General features: G+C 44.7%; 1 protein-coding gene across 1 annotated transcript in view; it reads left to right on the forward strand.

The window, feature by feature from the left end:
• LRCH2 (leucine rich repeats and calponin homology domain containing 2) overlaps positions 1 to 17917 on the forward strand; it is a 2522829-nt gene that overhangs the window by 583345 nt on the left and 1921567 nt on the right. The window lies entirely within an intron of this gene.

A 17917-nucleotide genomic window follows, 5' to 3' on the forward strand; every position in this document is an offset into this window, starting at 1 on the left:
TTTAAAATTGCCCATGTCTCATTTCTAGATTTGTCCCCGATTCTTTTGAGATTTATCCCTGATGTATTGAGAGCCTTGTTTTATTTTTATTTATTTATTGAATTTATTTTATTTTTTTTTTGTTTGGGGGGGTGACACGCAAGCAGAGTCAAGTTAGGAATTTTTTGAATTTTTGACACACCAAACCCAAAAGGTTTGCCATCACTGACCCTTGTCTCTGCACATCAAGGGAATGTAATACTCTCACTGTGTCACTCTGAGGATGGGCAAAAAAAGGTAGGAAGGTGAGTAGCTTGGTTTATGACCACCTTGGGCATGAAGGAAGGGTTGTTCCTAAGAGTTAACCTATCTTTGTGGAAGATGAGGAAAGGGGGGAATGGCCATGAGAGCCTTTAACTCAGACACTCTTCTAGCTGATGTCAAGGCCACTAGGAGTACTGTTTTCAAAGTGCAGTGTTTCAGAGAAGCCTTAGAAGCTGGGTCAAAGGGGGGACACTGTGAAATTATCCAAAACTTAATTCAGGTCCCAGGAGAGTGGGATAGATTTTCTGGGGGCTCTGAGACACAGCCCTCCCTTTAGGAATAACTTTGCAGGCAATCTGGAAGCCAAAGTGGGATCCAGAGACTAACAAGCTGAAATAGCAGCCAGGTGGGTTTTAATGGAGGAATACACCAATTCTGTCTGCAAGATTTCACACTGGTATGACAGTACCAAAGGGACATCACCCTGGAAAGGGTCCAGCTGTCTTTGTAGACACCATATGGAGAATGCTTTTCATTTAGGTACAGAAGATCCCCTAGTATTAGGTTTCCTGGCCGCTTGCAGTACTGTAAGCACATCCTCATTGTAGAGGTGTCTGTAAGGGATGAGAATCCTGTCATCCACAAGGTGAGGTTTAGAGATTGTAAGTGGGGATGGATTAGAGATCCCTTGTCCTGCGCAAGAAGGTCCACTCTGAGGTAACTTGTGGTGATTGCCCCTGGCTAAATGCAGAAGGAGGGGGAACCAGTGCTGTCTTGGCCAATAGGGAGTCACCAACAAGATTTTTGGTCTGTCCTTCTGAATTTTCAGTAGGGCTTTCTTAAGTAATGGGAAGGGGGGAATGCATACAGAAACATCCCCTTCCAAGAGATTGAGATGGCATCAGTTGCCCTCGCCAGAGGACTGAGAACCTGGTGCAAAAGGATGGAAGTTGTCTGCTCATAGAGGCGGCAAACAGATTTATCTGAAGTGTACTCCATTTGTGGACTATGTCCAAGAACACATCTCTGTGGAGTATCCATTCATGAGACTGTGACATGGATCTGTTTAAGATGTCTGAGTATTCTGTTCTGAAGGGATGTTCACTGCCTGTAGTGTGTATCCCTGTTTTGTGGCACGCTCCCACACTTGGAAAGCTAGCCTGCTTAGCAAGTATGATTTTGTTCCCCCCTGCTTGTTCACATACCACAGAACTGTACTGTTGTCTGTGAACAATTTTAGTGGGCCTTGTTTCAGCATTTGTTGGAAGGCCTTTAGGGCCAAAAGAATTGTTGTCTTCTCTCTGATATTGATATGCTCCTGTTTGATGGAGTCCCGCCAAGTTCCCTGGACTCTCAGGGAGCACAAGGCTGCTCCCCACCCCAGATCCGATGCATCCATGTACATCTCCTGTACTGGCAAGGGAGCCTGTAAGGGTAGTTCTGGGTTGCAGTTCACTTGATTCAGCCATCAATGAATTTTTTTTAGGCAAGACAAGAAGGGCATCTTGTACTGTAGAGGATGGCAGTGCTGGGTCCACATAGACCTTGGGAACCATTGTAGCTTTCTCATGTGGAGACTCGCCAATGGCAACATGGGAATGGTCGACGCCATGTGACCCAGGAGTCTGAAGGTACTGTCTGGCAGTCAAGTCTGTGGCCTAAAGAACAGTGAGCAGGTACTGCCTTAAGTTTTCTACTATTTGAGGTGGTAGGAAAGCCATCATGACATCCATCCTTATCATGCACCCCAGGAATACTAGGTCCTGAGAGGGGTCAGGCCGGACTTGGGGTAATTTAACTGGAAGTCCGGTGCTTGCAGGAGTGAAATTACTGTTTGTAGATGACATTGCAAGGATTCTGTGCAGTCTACCTGGATGAGAAGGTCATCTAGGTAAGGGAAAATTTGAATCCCTTGGGTACTGCAGAAGGCTACCACTGGTGCAAAGCACTTGGTCAATATCCTTGGTGCAGTAGAAAGCCCGAAATACAAGGCGACGAGAATTGAAAATGTGAGGAGGCCACAGAGAAGCGCAGGTATCTCCTGTAATTGGTCCTTATAGAGATGTGTAGGTAGGCATCCTTGATGTCCAAGGTGGTCATGAACCCCTGAGGTAAAATCAATAGGAAAAAGGTTTGCAGAGTGAGCATTCGAAAGGTGGGCACTTGCAGCAAAGGATTGAGGTGGGAAAGATCTAGGATTGGTCTCCATGGACCATCTTTCCTAGGGAAGAGCCTGGAGTAGAAACCTTTCCCTTCTGTGTCACAGAGACAGGTTGAATTGCTTCCTGGGAAATGAGGCTGTCTTTAACTGACTGAAAGAAAGGAAGCTGTTCCTTGGGGAGCTGTGGAATACCCCTCAAGGACAGAATTGTAATCCAGGTCATGAAATACCCCTTCTCTGTAATGGATAGGACCCACCTGTCTGTGGTGATGTTTTTCTAAACAGGGAGACGGTGAGAGAGCCTTTGGGACAGGCAAATGGAGTTGAGGAGGTATTGCAGGAATGGCAGGTAGTGTCTTGAAATTGAGGCTTCTGAGTTTGTACAGGATTGGAACGAGTTGTTTGCTTCCTGGCCCTGGAAGGAGGGGTGGGGGCAGAATGCTTCCTGATGAATTGTGTTTTTGATGGGTAATTCTTGTGGAAAGTGGGGATAGGAGAAAGAAATAGGTGCTTTAAGTCTTGTAACTCCTTCCCATTTTGTTAGTTTTGAATAACTTGGCCACCTTTGTCCCAAAAAGGGATGAGTTGTCCACAGATGTATCCAAGAGTTTTGCCCTGATGTCATCAGGTAGAGGTTGTAACCTACGCCAGGAATATCTTCTCAGGACTGAGGCAGATGCAGCTGACCTGGCAGAATTTTCAGCAGCATCGTAGCTGCACCTAATGGAATGCCTAGTGCTCTAAGAGGATAGGGATAGAACACTTGGATATCTGAGCTTTGACGGGAGAGTCTGGGATGTCACTCAATTTTTTAGTGGCCTTTTCCAAAAGGTCTAGGGCATATTTGGACATATGGGTTTGGTAATTTATTGCCCTGAATGCCATGATAGACTAAGTGTAAACCTTTTTCCCTAGGCACGCCATGACCCTTGCTGTCTTTGTGGCCATAAGTGAGGAAGATGGAAGGAGTTTAGATGCCTTATCAGCTGACACTGAAACGGTGCCAGGGTCCACTGCAGGGCACTTGAGGAATTTGGCTCCCTCAGGGACCTTGTAAAATCTGTCAGGCCTTCGGGGTGCAGGAGGCTGAAAATCAGGATTGAGTGATAGTGCATTCAATGCATCCAGAAAAGCTGGCAGTACTGGAGGAGCAGCTGAAAGGACAGGGGAGTCCATGTGAAAAAGTTCATAATATCTTTTCTGAACTTCTGTTCTCAGAGGAGTCCCATTGAAAAAGTTCTCTCATCTTTGCAATGGTCTCCCCAAAAGTGAGATCCTCAGCTGGAGAATTTGCCTCTGCAGATTCTTCCTCCAGGGAGGCATAGCCAAGGGGGGATTGCAAATGAGACGTATGAAATGGAATCCTCTGAGGAAGAGTTGGAAGTTTCCTCAGCTTCTGCCTGTGAAGTCTGTAAGGGTTGAGGCCTAGGGCTCATCACAGGAGGAGCTACTGGGGAAGGTAAGGGTGTAGCAGGCCCTAGAGCCATAAAGGCATTGAAAAGATTTTGAGAAAAGGCCTGACAAATCTGGCTGATCTCAGTTGGGGGAGAAACAGGTTTCCTTTTCTTTCTTTTTTAAGGAAAGGCCTAGCAGGCGTCAGAGCCAAGGTAGGTGTGGGTTCAGTAACCTGCAAAGTAGTGGAGGGATCTGTCCAGACAGCCAGTGCAAGCCGAGGTTCTCCCTCGCCATCAGAAGCTGATGTCTGCATAACCTCAGAGGATGCACCTTCTGCTCTGGGTTCTGTGGCTTCCACATCGGTACCTGCTGTACCCATATCGACAGCGACCGATCATTCCTCCAGGCTGACGTTGGCCATAGGAGGAATGTCAGGTGGAAGAGGTGCAGCTACGGATTCAGTCCTAGCAATTTTGGCCTTTCTTGGGTGGCTCTATGGGCTGACCGGACGACCTGTAAGTTGAGACTGAAAATGGATAGGGATAAACATTTTTTTTATGTGGCTGGGGAGTCTCTTCCACCGCAGCGGTATCCTGTGCGAAATACGTGTCCCTCCAAATCATTCTGTTGATGTTGCAGAAGAGATTTAGATCCCTAGAATAAGTATTTCTGATGTCATTTGATTTGCTGATGTGCAGTAAAACCATCAGTAATGGTCGGAGGATGCCTTGTATACACAGGTCATCTCTTAGCAGTCTGTAGGATACCAAATATAGTGACGGGTGTTTGATGTGGTCCATGTAGGGCATTTAGTGTAGGCCTTGTATCATGGTAGGAAGATATGTCTGCGGACTTCCCAGTTGATGCATGTGTCTGGACAGATGCATGCCAAAGAGGGCATTATATTCAGTGGCTGGCCTAATGAGGGCTGTGGAAAGGGGGACAATGACATCCCTAGATTTAAACACAATCCGTTTGTTTATAAGGTGTGCAATATAGACGGACTTTCTTACAACAATAGACAGGTTGGTCAAAAGTTAGGTCACTGTCCACATAAGTTCCCAAATCCTGAACAACTGCATCAACTATTAGAGGATTATTGTCAGTGTGGTAATTCCCTGTGGTGAAAGCCGTACCAAAGGAGACGGTATTGCATTTTTTGACATTTATTTTCAGACCATAATTTTGACACTAGTTATTTGAGACAAACCTTCTTGCAGGATGGACAAGTCATTTGGGTATTCAATGACTGCTCCTAGCTCACAATCATCTGCAAATTTAGATTAATAAAACTAAGTCTTAAACTGATCCCAGACAGGGAGGGCCTGGATTAGTTCATTGAAGCAACTTCCAGTAACCAGAAGCTAGAACACACCAACATTATAGACTGTTGTACAGTTTTACAGACATTGTTTTACTTAGCAGTTTTGTGTTCTTTGATGGGGGGAGTATTGCCGTCAGAAGACTGGTGTGGCTTTGGAATGTGCCCCACTTTATGCCTTATGGAGATGGGAGAGTAATGTTTTGTTCAAAGCTGACAAATTAAAATTCTGCCAGGCTTATTTCTGTTGTTGGGATGATATTTATATGATTTGTCCAGGGGACTGGAAAACGCTAAGGAATTTTATTAAGAGGATGGACACCTCCACATATTTTTTAAAACTTCTCTATGTTCCAGAGATGAAGATAGAAGCCGCGGTGATACAGTGGTAGCATTGTTGCCTCACAGCAAGAGGTTCTCCTGTTCGATTCTCGGCTCGAGTGCCTTCTGTGTGGAGTCTGCATGTCCTCCCCGTGGTCGAGTGGCCTCCAAAATGCATGCGCGAATGGGCGTGCCTTCGCTGAAGGTTGGGCGTCGGGCTGGCAACTCGGCACCATAAAAATTGACTGCCAATCATTAGCAGACCGGAGTTCCACTGTGGTGACCCCTAACCGGGAAAAAACGAAGACAAACAAAATGTTCCAGAGATGAAGATAGTTGGATGTTAAGATCAACACGGATTATACGAACCAAATGTTTTTCTTGTGCATTTACAGGAAACCAACTTACATTAATTTCCTGCTACATTTTCATAGTCACTGTCGTTTCCATTGTAAAACATGTGATACTAGAGGCAAATGAGCAGAATTTCTAAGCTTATCTCTGGTGGTGATTTTTTCAAAATGAGGTTAAATAAATTCCTGGAAATGTTACAGGATAGGGAATACCCATTCCATTTAGTGGAAAGTTACATCTGTGAAACATTGGCCAAGAGAACTGACATGTACTCACCTATTATTCATCATAAGAGTTATGACTTCTGAAGCTGACATACAACCCAGGACAAGCTTTAAGTTATAAGAGAAAGCTATGATCTTAAACCACAGCCTAGATTCTGAAACAGTCAGGCAAGTTATTTGCAAATGCTGGTGTAGTTTTTCTCATTTGGGAATACCACAAAATGCCATAGGCAATGAACCATTTTTTGTTTACAAAAATAAACCAAATTTGAAGAGATTTTTTGAGAGTGCGGGTGAGTGCGGGTGGTTGAGACAAACACCTCTATCAACACCTACAAGGGTACTTACAGGTGTAGTAGGTGCAGTTAGTGGATGTTCATAGATTGCAAGGGCCACAGCTATGTGGCATAAACACTTTAGAAAGGGTTACCATTCAATAGTTTCAACTGCAACACTGTGGGAATGATGTATTTCACTTACTGCACAGAATGTCAGACATTTTATATTGGCAAAATAAAAGCCTTAGGAGAAGAATATATCAGCATACCTATTGCATTTCTAAGGGTGACTGTTGCTCATTTGGTCAGGATAAAACAGGCAAGCTGTTGTGGGTTCAGTTCAAGCAGCTTTATTGCACACAAACACATCAGGAATGAGGCTTTGTAACTTAAACTTATAAAACAGACTACTACACTCATACATGTTAACACTCTGGCTGTTCTCTCAAAATGGCATCTAGAAATGCTTCTTAAAGGTACATACACACACGCACTGTTCTGCATCCTCCCTGTATGAGAAATAGATCATATATTAAATGACAGTTTTCAATGACTTACAGTCTACACAGAAATTATCTTTTGACATGCAGTTATACAGAACTAATTCTTTGACATGCAGTCATACAAACTCAGACACATAAAACAATCTTGTCCAGGTTGCTGTGTATTTTACACTAGGTCTAGAAATCCGACCTGAATGTGTAACACAAAAGTCAGACTTGGATCTAACAATGGGAACTGTTTTCGAGGAATATTCAGTTTTACTACTCTAGACTGTAGATCTCAGAGCAACCGTGACAATATTCAGACCGAAGAACGTGTCTCAAATATCCATCCCCCATTCCTGATGATGTCCCCAGAGTCTATATCACAAGTACAATGCTGTGATATCGTTTCTGATGCAGGAAGAAGATGCCTGTGGTTTCTACTGTATTCTGTACCCTCAGATTACTCTAAGTAGGATCTCAGTTTGGCACATATACCTTTCACTTCACCAATTCAGTCAAAGCCTTTTGCTGTTTGAATCCTCACTGTCTCGCCTTCTTTTAATGGACAAAGAAATCTGCTCGTTTTATCATAGCTGGACTTCTGAAAGGAGCGCCTCTTAAAAAGTTGGGCTTTGATTGCTCTGTTGTTTTTAGCATTAGAAACCAACAAGCTAGAACTGATAGGCAAGGTTGTTCTGGTTTGCCTAGATAGAAGTCTCTGAGCAGGTAAGCCAAGTAGGTTGTCATGGGGTACATTTCTGAGATCAGCTAAATTCAAGAAGATTTCGGTATTGTCATGCTTTGACCTCTCTAGTAATTGCTTTGCACTATGTACTGCACATTCAGCAAAGCCATTTGACTGTGGGTGTTCAGGACTACTAGTAACATGGATAAAGTCCCAGTCTTTTGCAAATCTCTGAAACAGTTGACTGGTAAACTGGTCACCATTGTCAGAAATAAGTTTGTGTAGACTGCCATGGACTGAGAAATGACGTTTCATCTTAGTAATAACAGCACTGGATGTCAAGTTAGGTAGCAAATCAATTTCAAACCAGTTCGAATAAGAGTCTACCAACACTAAGTAATGCCGATTGTTCCACTCAAATATCTCAGTGACTACTGTTGACCAAGGTAGTTCACATATCTGGCTTGGCTGAAGTGGCTGTTCTTGCAAATGCGGTTTAGTACTGTTGTATACTGAACAAGAAGAAAGCACTTTATCAATTTCTTTTGATAGAGAAGGCCAAAATACTAGTCCTCTCGACCTTCTTTTGGTAGAATCAGAACCTGGGTGGCCACAATGCAAAATCTGAATGTATTCATGCTGTAAGGAAGTAGGAACAATAACTTTTGGACCTTTGAGAATGATACCATCTTCCATCAGCATCTCATCTCTGTATGGAAAATAAGGTTGCACTTCTGGTGTACACAGGATTGCTTCGACAGCCATCCTACATTGATGAAATGATTGAGGTTTTGCAAAATAGGATCAGTCTTTTTATGATCTCTCAGCTTATCAAGTCTCATGGTAGAAAAATTGCGCACTTCCATGACATCAAAGTCAAAATTCTCTGCATCAAGCTTTTCTATGTTATTTCTGGGTGATCTGGATAAGGTATCAGCCAGATAAATAAGTTTGTCTTTTGTATAGACGATTTTTAAGTTGTACTTTTGTAATCTAAGCATCATTCTTTGTAGTCTTGCTGGAGCTGAATGCGTAGGCTTCTTTAAAGTAATGATTAGAGGTTGATGATCAGTTTTGATTTGGATAGCTTGGCCATAGATATAATCATGGAACTTCAAACATGCAAACTCAATTGCCAAAAGTGCCTTTCTCAATTTGAGATGCTGCATTTCATTTTGTGTAAGAGTTCTAGGTGCATAGGCAACTGGACTGCCCACCTGAAGAATAACTGCACCAAGGCCGAACTTTGAAGCATCACAGGAAAGAACTACTGGTTTGTGGACATTATAGTATCTCAGTGTAGGCGGGTTGGCAGTTTGCTATTTGAGGTTATCAAATGCTCTCTGGTGGTATTCTAACCATGACCAGGCAACATTTTTGCTTGTCCGCTCTCTTAAAGGTGCTGAATACTTACTAAAGTCAGGGATAAATTTGCCTAAGTAGTTAACCATACCAAGAAAATGCTGTAAAGCTTGTACATTGTCTGGGGCTGGCGTCTCTAGAATGGCTGCTTGTTTAGAAGGGTCTGGTCGTAAGCCTGTACTGGTAAATAAATAACCTACAATGGGTATAAAAAAAGTTTACCCACCTCTGTTAAAATGCCAGGTTTTTGTGATGTAAAAAATGAGACCACAGTAAATAATTTCAAAACTTTTCCCATCTTTAATATGACCTGTAACCTGAACAGTTCAATTAATAAACAAATCTGTTAGGGGGGAAAAAAATGTACAATAAGCTGGTTGCATAAGTGTGCACACCCTTAAACTAATACTTTGTTGAAGCACCTTTTGATTTAATTACAGCATTCAGTCTAGGAGTCTATCAGCATGGCACATCTTGACTTGGCAACATCTGCCCACTCTTCCTTGCAAAAGCGCTCCAAATCTGTCAGATTGCGAGGGCATCTCTTGTGCACAGCCCTCTTTGGGTCATCCCACAGATTTTCTATTGGATTTAGGTCTGGGCTCTGGCTGGGCCGTTCCAAAACTGTAATTTTCTTCTGGTGAAGCCATTTTTTTGTTGAGTTGGTGGTATACGTGGGGTCATTGTCATGTTGAAAGGTGAAATTCCTCTTCATCATCTATGCAGTACACAACCAGTACTTGCCAGAAATTCCTGCAGCTTCTTCAGTGTAGCTGTAGGTCTCTTGGCAGCCTCCCTGACCATTTTTCGTCTCGTCTTTTCATCAATTTTGGAGGGACGTTCAGTTCTTTGCAACATCACTGTTGTCCCATATTTTCTCCACTTTTTGATGACTGTCTTAACTGTGTTCCATGGTATATCCAATGCTGTGGAAATTTTTTTGCACCCTTCTCATGACTGATGCCTTTCAACAATGAGATCCCATTGATGCTTTATAAAGCTGTATGTGAACCATGGCTTTTGCTGTAGCAGGTAACTGAGTAAATGTCAGGAAAATCCTACTAGGACAGCTGAACTTTATTTGGGGTTAATCAGAGTCTCTAACTGATCGCAGGCGTGTCCCCAAGAAGACTGAATAGTGTAATTAAATCAAAAGGTGCTTCAACAAAATATTAGTTTAAGGGTGTGCACACTTATGCAACCAGCTTATTGTACATTTTTTTTATATTTTTCCCCTAACAGATTTGTTTGTTTTTCAATTGACTTGTACAGGTTATAGGTCACATTAAAGGGGTTGAAATGATTTATTGTGGTCTCATTTTTTATATCCCAAAAACCTAGCCTTTTTAACAGGGGTGTATAAACTTTTTATATCCACTGTACATAAGTAACGTGTGGTAATCTGAATTTACACTTAAGAGAACAGAACTTTAAATTCACTTTACGTGTTCTGTCAAGAACTTTACTGAGGTTTCTGTCATGCTCTGTTTCACCATTACCTCCAACCAGTAAATCAACTATTATAGCACATGAATAGCCTGAAAATATTTGCTCTATTGCACGCTGAAAGACCAGTGGCAGAATTTATTCCAAAAGGCATCTTGAGGAATCTGTATCTACCAAATGGAAGGTACTGACTGTAGTCAGTAGTAAAGATTTGTGATCAAGCATTACTTGCTAAAATAAACTCTCTGCATCTAAGACCGAAAAAACAGTAGTGTTTGGCATGAGGGCAGCAGTCTCCTCGACTGTACACATAGGATAATGAGGTCTCTTTAATACCTTGTTCAAGTCTCTTGGGTCAATTCATATTCTGATTTCATCTGAATTTTTCTTATGAGCAGCTACCATAAAGGGACCCACACAGTTGGTTCTATGACTGAACAAATCACACCTTGCGGCACCATTTTGTCTAACTGGTCCTTGACTTTGTCCTGCATAGCTATTGGAACTGCCCTTGCTGGTGTTCAAACTGTACTGACCTCTGGGATTACTTTCATGGAGTACACAACTGGAAGTTTGCCTAGCTTGTCATAGAGCACATCAGCATACTCTGAGAAAATAGCATCAGTAAAGCTGGAACTGCGACATGTGCTTACATGATGTACTACTTTGGTAAAAGAAAGCAATTTCATTCTAAAACTGTCTGAGACCTAATATTGACTGCACAGGTCTTCTGACTACATAAAATTGCAAGTTGTAACCGTTCTCAGCCGAATAACATGAAAGGCCCTACTGAGCCTTTGGTTTGAATCTCTTCATCACAATTGGCCAAATTAAGTTGATCACCAGCTCTCAGTCTAGCAAATGTTTCTGCTGACATTACATTACACTTTGAACCAGTGACTACTCTGAGCTCTGTGGGTTTACCATTTATCACAACAGTACAAAATACTTTGTTCTTTGCCAACAAATCTACTGCATTAACCTTTTCACTGACCACTGATACACCATCTACATAAAAAGTAGGGCTGCAGCTTTCTAAATGACCAACTTGCTTTCTTGAGTGACCTTTCTTAATAACTGAATGAGGCGTTCCTTATTTACAAAACTTTACTTGACTTCCCTTATACTGCACTGAGCATGTCTGTTTTGCTTAGTTAGTATTGGAACTTGCTAGAAAGTTACAGCTATTCCCAAGGGAACCTGCAGGGGTTGCAGCTGCCATGTGCTTAGGCCTGTTTCTGCTTGCCATCTGCTGCATGCTGTTTATGTTTGCTGTAGAAGCTACTGAAACCATGCTGTTATCACTTGCAAGCATACTGGTGTGAGTTTCTGTGAGCTTATGAATTTGACAAATCTTTATGGCTTTGCTCAATGTTAAATCATTGTCACAAAGCAAAATCTTTCTCACTGCAGCAGTATTAACACCACACACAAGCCTGTCCTTTATTAACTCGTCTTTCATGTCACCAAATCTGCACGTTTTAGCCTTATTTCTGAAGCCAGTGATATAAATTGCAAAAGTTTCACCTGGCTTTTGGTCTCTTGTATACAATAAGTGCCTCTCTACTGAAACATTTGTTTGGGGGTTGCACATTTCTCTTAATTTACGTTTCAAGTACTCAGGGACCTCTCTTGATTCAGCCCGTACCACAATATGGCGGCATAGCTCTCAACTGTACAGATTATCACAGACTGTCCATATTTTTGCCTCATATTTTTGGTCTGTTCCTCATAACATTTGTGGTTTTCTGGTAAATAATTGAATATTGAAGTTACTAAATAATGCTAAATTAAGATGGGCATTTGAGTTTCAGACTTTATATTCTTCAGAAAATATGTAATCATGCAAAACATTTTATTCTAGCAACTTTCTAAGTTTATAGGAACACTATTGTAAATTCTGTCCCTATTTTTGGATCTTTGCCCCCCCCCCCCCATTCTTTCTGGCTTTGTCCAGATTTCTTACACTAAGAGGTTGAGAGGTAGTATGGCAATTTTCCCCCTCTACTGCATATACTGCTGGTGCATACACAAATGAATGTTCTCTTTCAGTGGCCTCTGACCCAGCTACATTAAGCAAAATAGATGCCCTTGTACATGCATCATTGTCAGAAAGAGCTGCTTGTATGAAAATATTGTATTCCTTCTCAAATGCTCTCCAATTCCCTGCAATATTATGATCAAGCACAAATGGACAAGGTCTGAGAAATGCCTCTGCCATATTAACACCTAGTAGTGATGGAGCTTGGAATTGTATACGAACACACACACATATGCCAGAATTTGTAATTATGCCCAATAGCACAACAGACTTTGAAATAACTGTACTTTGCCAAATCTCTGTAGCACAAGAACACTTTAAAATCACTGTACTTTGCGAAATCACTCCTCATCAGTGTAAGAAATACTTTGAAATGACTGTACTTTGTGAATAAAACTGTACACAGCAGAAAAAGCTCAGAGTAAGAAACATTTTGAAATGAATGCACTTTACAAGTAAACTGTACACAGCACAGGAACCTTTCAAACTGGTTGTATTTGTGAAATAACTCTGTACAGTGTAAGAAACACTTGGAAATGGCATCACTCTGCGAATAAATGCACACAGCACAAGAAACTTTTTGAAATGTCTGTACTTTTACTGCACTTTGCACTATAAACTTGTTGAAATAATTACACCGTAATAAAGCACACACTCTGTAAACACTTTGCACACAATGAGATATTTCGAACAATTCTGGTTATACTTTAAATGGCTTCGGTCAGTGCGAAATAATAGATGTTATGTGATCCTATCTCGCCTACATTCTGTACTGATGGGTTCGGCTCCGACTCGGCACGCTATACTATAGAACGAAGTCTTTTATTGGCTGAGCTATCCCACATCCCAGGATGCACCACCACTGCTTCCCCAGATCTCGTTTGCCGCTTTACAGCAAAGACGTGGTCTCTGACTTGGCTGAGCTAAGTGTCTATTTCTTCAACAAATTTCTGTCAGAAATTTTTGATTAACCTACCCAAAAGCTGTTTTAACAGCTATCGTTGTTGTGTGACTGATTTTTGATAAAGTTTTGTGATAAATTTGTCTTTTATTTGAGGGAAAGGATCCTGTTTAAGTTAGAGGGGCCTTGCCCTCGCGCGTGAGTTATATATTTAGTGTGAGTCTTGAGTGTTATAGTTGGTCAAGTAATCCCGTTTTCTGTTAGAGGGGTCTTGTCCTTATTTGCTTCTTTCTTTAACAAGTTTGTGGAGAAAGTTTCCTTTTTGGTTGTAGTGTTTGGGAGTCAATATGTCGAAAGAGCACAGACCATCTGGGTTCAAGAAGTGCTCTAAATGCAGCTACAAAATGTCCATAATGGACGATCACTCTTTATGTGTGTATTGTTTAGGCCCTAAACATCTTCAGGAGTCATGCAGCGTTTGTCATGCTTTTTCCTCCCGGGTCCTCCAAGAGAGGAAAAACAAATTGATTTTAAAAGGGCTTATTAAACCTACTTTTGAGGAGGCTTTATCTTCTTCCTCTTCACCTTCGAAGAAAAAGAAATCGTCGGCTCCGACCAGCCCGTCGGAACCGGCCACAAAGAAATCTCGGCAGGCTTCTCCATCGGCTCCACGGACTTTGGAGCCGAGGGCGGAACGGTCTGCCTCGATGCCTCCAGCCTCGACTCCTCTGGCTTCGGAGCCGACGGCTAGAGCTTCGAGAGGCGGGTCACCTTCATCGGCTCCACTGTCTTCGGAGCCGATGAGAGTTGCCCGCTCAGACTCTTCCCCTTCGGCGCCAAAGTCCACTTCGGCTCCGAGGGAAATTGCAATGGTTGTGGAGTCTCCCTCGGCACTGATATTTATCGAGACAATTCGGAGCCGGTCCCCCAGTCCTTCGGAACCGTTGGAGAAGTCGACTCAAACCCGTTCGATCTCTTCTTGGTCTTCGAGGATGTCTGATTCGGACATTGACAGGGTACTTCAAAGGCTGTTTCAGTCTCCAGTCTTCCAAAAGTTGGTTTCGGCTCCAGCCCATTCGGCTCCGGAGCCGATTGCCCACCCTGTGGTCTTGGTTCCTCCTCCAACAGCCTCGGCACCATTGGAGTCAGTGCTGGTGGAGCCGATGGAGGTTTTCTGGTCGGCTCCGACCCTTACTCCAACCCCGACCTTCGGGTCGGAGTTCGGTACACGGACCTCCTCGGTCGGCCCCGGGGGTGACGTTTCGGGACCGATGTTTTCGGTTCCGAGCCTCCCTCTCGGTGCGTCGGCTGCGGGAGTGCCGTCTACTGTTGTGGCCTCGGGGATCGGACCTTCCCAGGACTCTGGGGGTCCGGCCTTCAGGGCCATGAGGAGTGCTTTGGCCAAATCTTCTTTGGCCACCTCCACCGTCTCACCGTCACCTTCCCTTGGCACGGAGACTGGTTCCTTTGTAGTCTCCCTGTCTCAAGACAGCGGAGCCCTGGGGCCTGAGGTCACCCCCATTGGGGTTTCCCCCCTTCCTGAAGGTCCCTCCGAAGCGTCTTCGGAGGAACCTCCAAGGAAGAGACAGTGCAAGAGGAAGCACGTCGACTCCCCTGATGAGTCTCTCACCTCGGACACCGACCTCGATGATGCAGAGGGGTCCCCCAAGTCGTGCTCGGATGATGTCTCCTTTGTGGACATCTTAGAAATCCTGAAGCAACGAGGTGACTGGCAGTCCAAACCCCCTTCTGCTGAGGAGTCTGTATTCCTCAAGGCCTTCGGGGCTCAGCCCTCCGCCTCCTGGGTGTCTCCGCCCTTTGATGAGCTTCTGGATTTGATCTCTCGAAGGGCGTGGGAGCACCCGGATTCTGTGGAACCGGTGCCAGCTCGCCCTAATAAATTTCTTTCAGCCCCCCCCCCCCGAAAAGGATTTCCTCTCCAAAGGTGTGGCTGTAGATGCCCTGGTGGTGGCATCTGCTACCCAGCAAGATGTGGCAGAGGCTTCGACGTCCGTCCATCCTCCTAATCCAGGAGCATGGATCGGTACGTGAAGCGCACTCTTACTTCAGCAGCCTTTACTTTAAGGTCTCTGAATTATCTGACGCACTTCACCAGACTTCAGAGGGATCTGGTCAAGGAACTTTCAGATACCCTCTCTGGTAACCTACCTGAGCAGTTTGCCCAGACTGTTAGCTCTCAGTTGGCTACCCTATCATCGATATCGAACTCGTCCATGAGGCTCATTTCGTATGCAGCCGAGGGGGCGAGTAGAGCGGCGGGAACAGGTGTTGCTCTACGGAGACAAGCCTGGCTCCGCCTGTGTCATTTTGCGGAAGCCTTCAAGTCTTCCTTTGCCGACGCTCCCTTCGATGGGTCCTCTTTGTTTAGACCCAAGGTAAAGGACACCTTGACTCGCTGTGAACAAGAGGGTAAGACTTTGACTGCCGTAGGGGCACGGTTTTCCACTCCCTTCCGGCCTTATCCCAAGGCTAGAAGAGGGGGGAAAATGTGGTTCCGTAAATCTCAAAAGACTTACTCCTCACAGCAGGACGATTCCCCTTCTAGAGGCAGAGGAGGGGGAAATTTTTCAGGAAGACGCCGTCCCAGAGGCGGCAGAGGCCCCCGCAACACTGGAGACTGCGAGTCCTTTCGTGGCTCCTCAACCTTCCAGCATCCCTGAAGGATTGCCCGACTGTGCAGCTCCGGAGCCAGTCAGGGGTCGTTTTTCGAAGCACCTAAAGGCCTGGGAGAATATCACTCAGGACCGATGGGTGCTCCGAATCATCGCCAGAGGTTACATCATCCCCTTTTCACAACCCCCCCCCCACCATCCAGAAAAATCCCGGACCCACCACCCAGTCAACGGGATCTTGCAGCCATCGAAATCTCAAAGCTGCTTCAAAAAGGAGTCATCCAACCGGTCCCCGTAGGCCAGACCGGATTAGGGACTTACTCAAATTTCTTTTTGGTGCCAAAAAAGACCGGGGACTTGAGGCCCATTTTGGATCTCAGCAAGCTAAATCGATCAGTCAAGAAGTCCAAGTTCCGGATGGTCACCTTGCAATCCATTCTCCCGCTGCTGGAGAAAGGTATTTGGATGTGCTCCATAGATCTCAAGGATGCCTGTTATCACATCCTGATAGATCAGGCGTCCAGGAGACATTTGCGCTTCAGCCTGGGAGACAGTCATTTTCAGTTCCGTGCACTGCCCTTTGGTCTCACCACAGCCCCCAGGGTGTTCACCAAATGTTTGGCGGTGGTGACTGCTCACCTGAGGAGTCTAGGATTCCAGGTGTTTCCATACCTAGACGACTGGCTCCTAACTGCCATCTCCAGGCGTCTACTCTTACAAAACCTAACAGCCACTATATCTCTAGGCAACTCCCTAGGAATCACCTTCAATTGGGCAGAGTCTGGGTTGCTGCCATCTCAGCGCATACGGTTTATCGGAGTAGAGATAGATTCAAAGCAAATGCGGGTCTGTCTTCCTACAGAGAGGATATAAACTTTACATTCTCAAGTTCGAGCCTTGCTTCTCAAATGCCGAGCCCCAGCCAGGATGGTCCTACAACTGTTAGGTTCCATGTCGGCCACCGTTCTCCTAGTCCCCTTGGCAAGATTACATATGAGGATTCTCCAGTGGCTCCTGTCAGTCCAGTGGTCTTATCAGGATCTCTCTCTTAGTCACCTCATTCTGATCACAGAGACATGCAAGCAGGACCTTCGTTGGTGGCTTCTTTCCTCCAACCTGGATCAGGGGCGACCCTTCGTTCCACCACCTCCAGTTGCCACATTGACTACGGACGCCTCCCAGACGGGGTGGGGGGGGACATTACCTGGGCAGGTCAGTCCAAGGCAAGTGGCATTCCGACGAGAGTCTCCTCCACATCAACATACTGGAAATGAGGGCGGTGCTTCTATCTCTGCAAGCGCTACACGATTACCTCCCTCCGGGCGTGATTGCCATTCAGTCCGACAACATGTCAGTAGTCTGGTATCTGAACAAGCAGGGAGGGACCAGGTCCTACCCCCTTTGCAGAGAGGCCATGAAAGTATGGGACTGGGCGGTTGCAACCAAACGTTTTCTGGTAGCAATACATATTCCTGGGAGATCCAATGTTTTAGCCGACAGACTGAGCAGAACTATTCTCTCCCCTCACGAGTGGTCTCTGAACGACACAGTGGCAACTCAGATTTTCAGAAGATGGGGAACTCCTTGTTGCGACCTTTTCGCAACCCCCCCTCAACGCGAAATGCCAACAGTTCTTCTCTCTCACCCCAGTTCCGGGGGAGATTCCCAAGGACAACCCTAGTCCAAGCTTGGCCCACCGGCCTGCTATATATACGCCTTTCCACCGGTTCCCCTTCTTCCCAAGGTGATCCAGAAGGCGATTCGCTTGGAGATCAAAATGATTTTAGTTGCCCCATACTGGCCTCGTCAAGTCTGGTTTCCCTTTCTTCGGAAATATGCACTGGACGTCCATGGTTCCTGGACCAAGTTCCGGATCTCTTGACCCATCAGTCGGGACAGCTTCATCAGTCCCTCCACTTGTTGAAGTTAACAGCTTGGCTCCTCCTCTTCCGACCATAGTCAGGAACCATGCTTTGGACCCGGAAGTCATACATATCTTGTCCTCGGCCCATAAGACTTCTACTAAGAAAATGTATAACAGCAAATGGAAGAGATTTGCTATTT

This window comes from Protopterus annectens, chromosome 15.part0 (genome assembly GCF_019279795.1).
Source record: "Protopterus annectens isolate FY-2018-M chromosome 15.part0, PAN1.0, whole genome shotgun sequence".
Classification (NCBI taxonomy): domain Eukaryota; kingdom Metazoa; phylum Chordata; order Ceratodontiformes; family Protopteridae; genus Protopterus; species Protopterus annectens.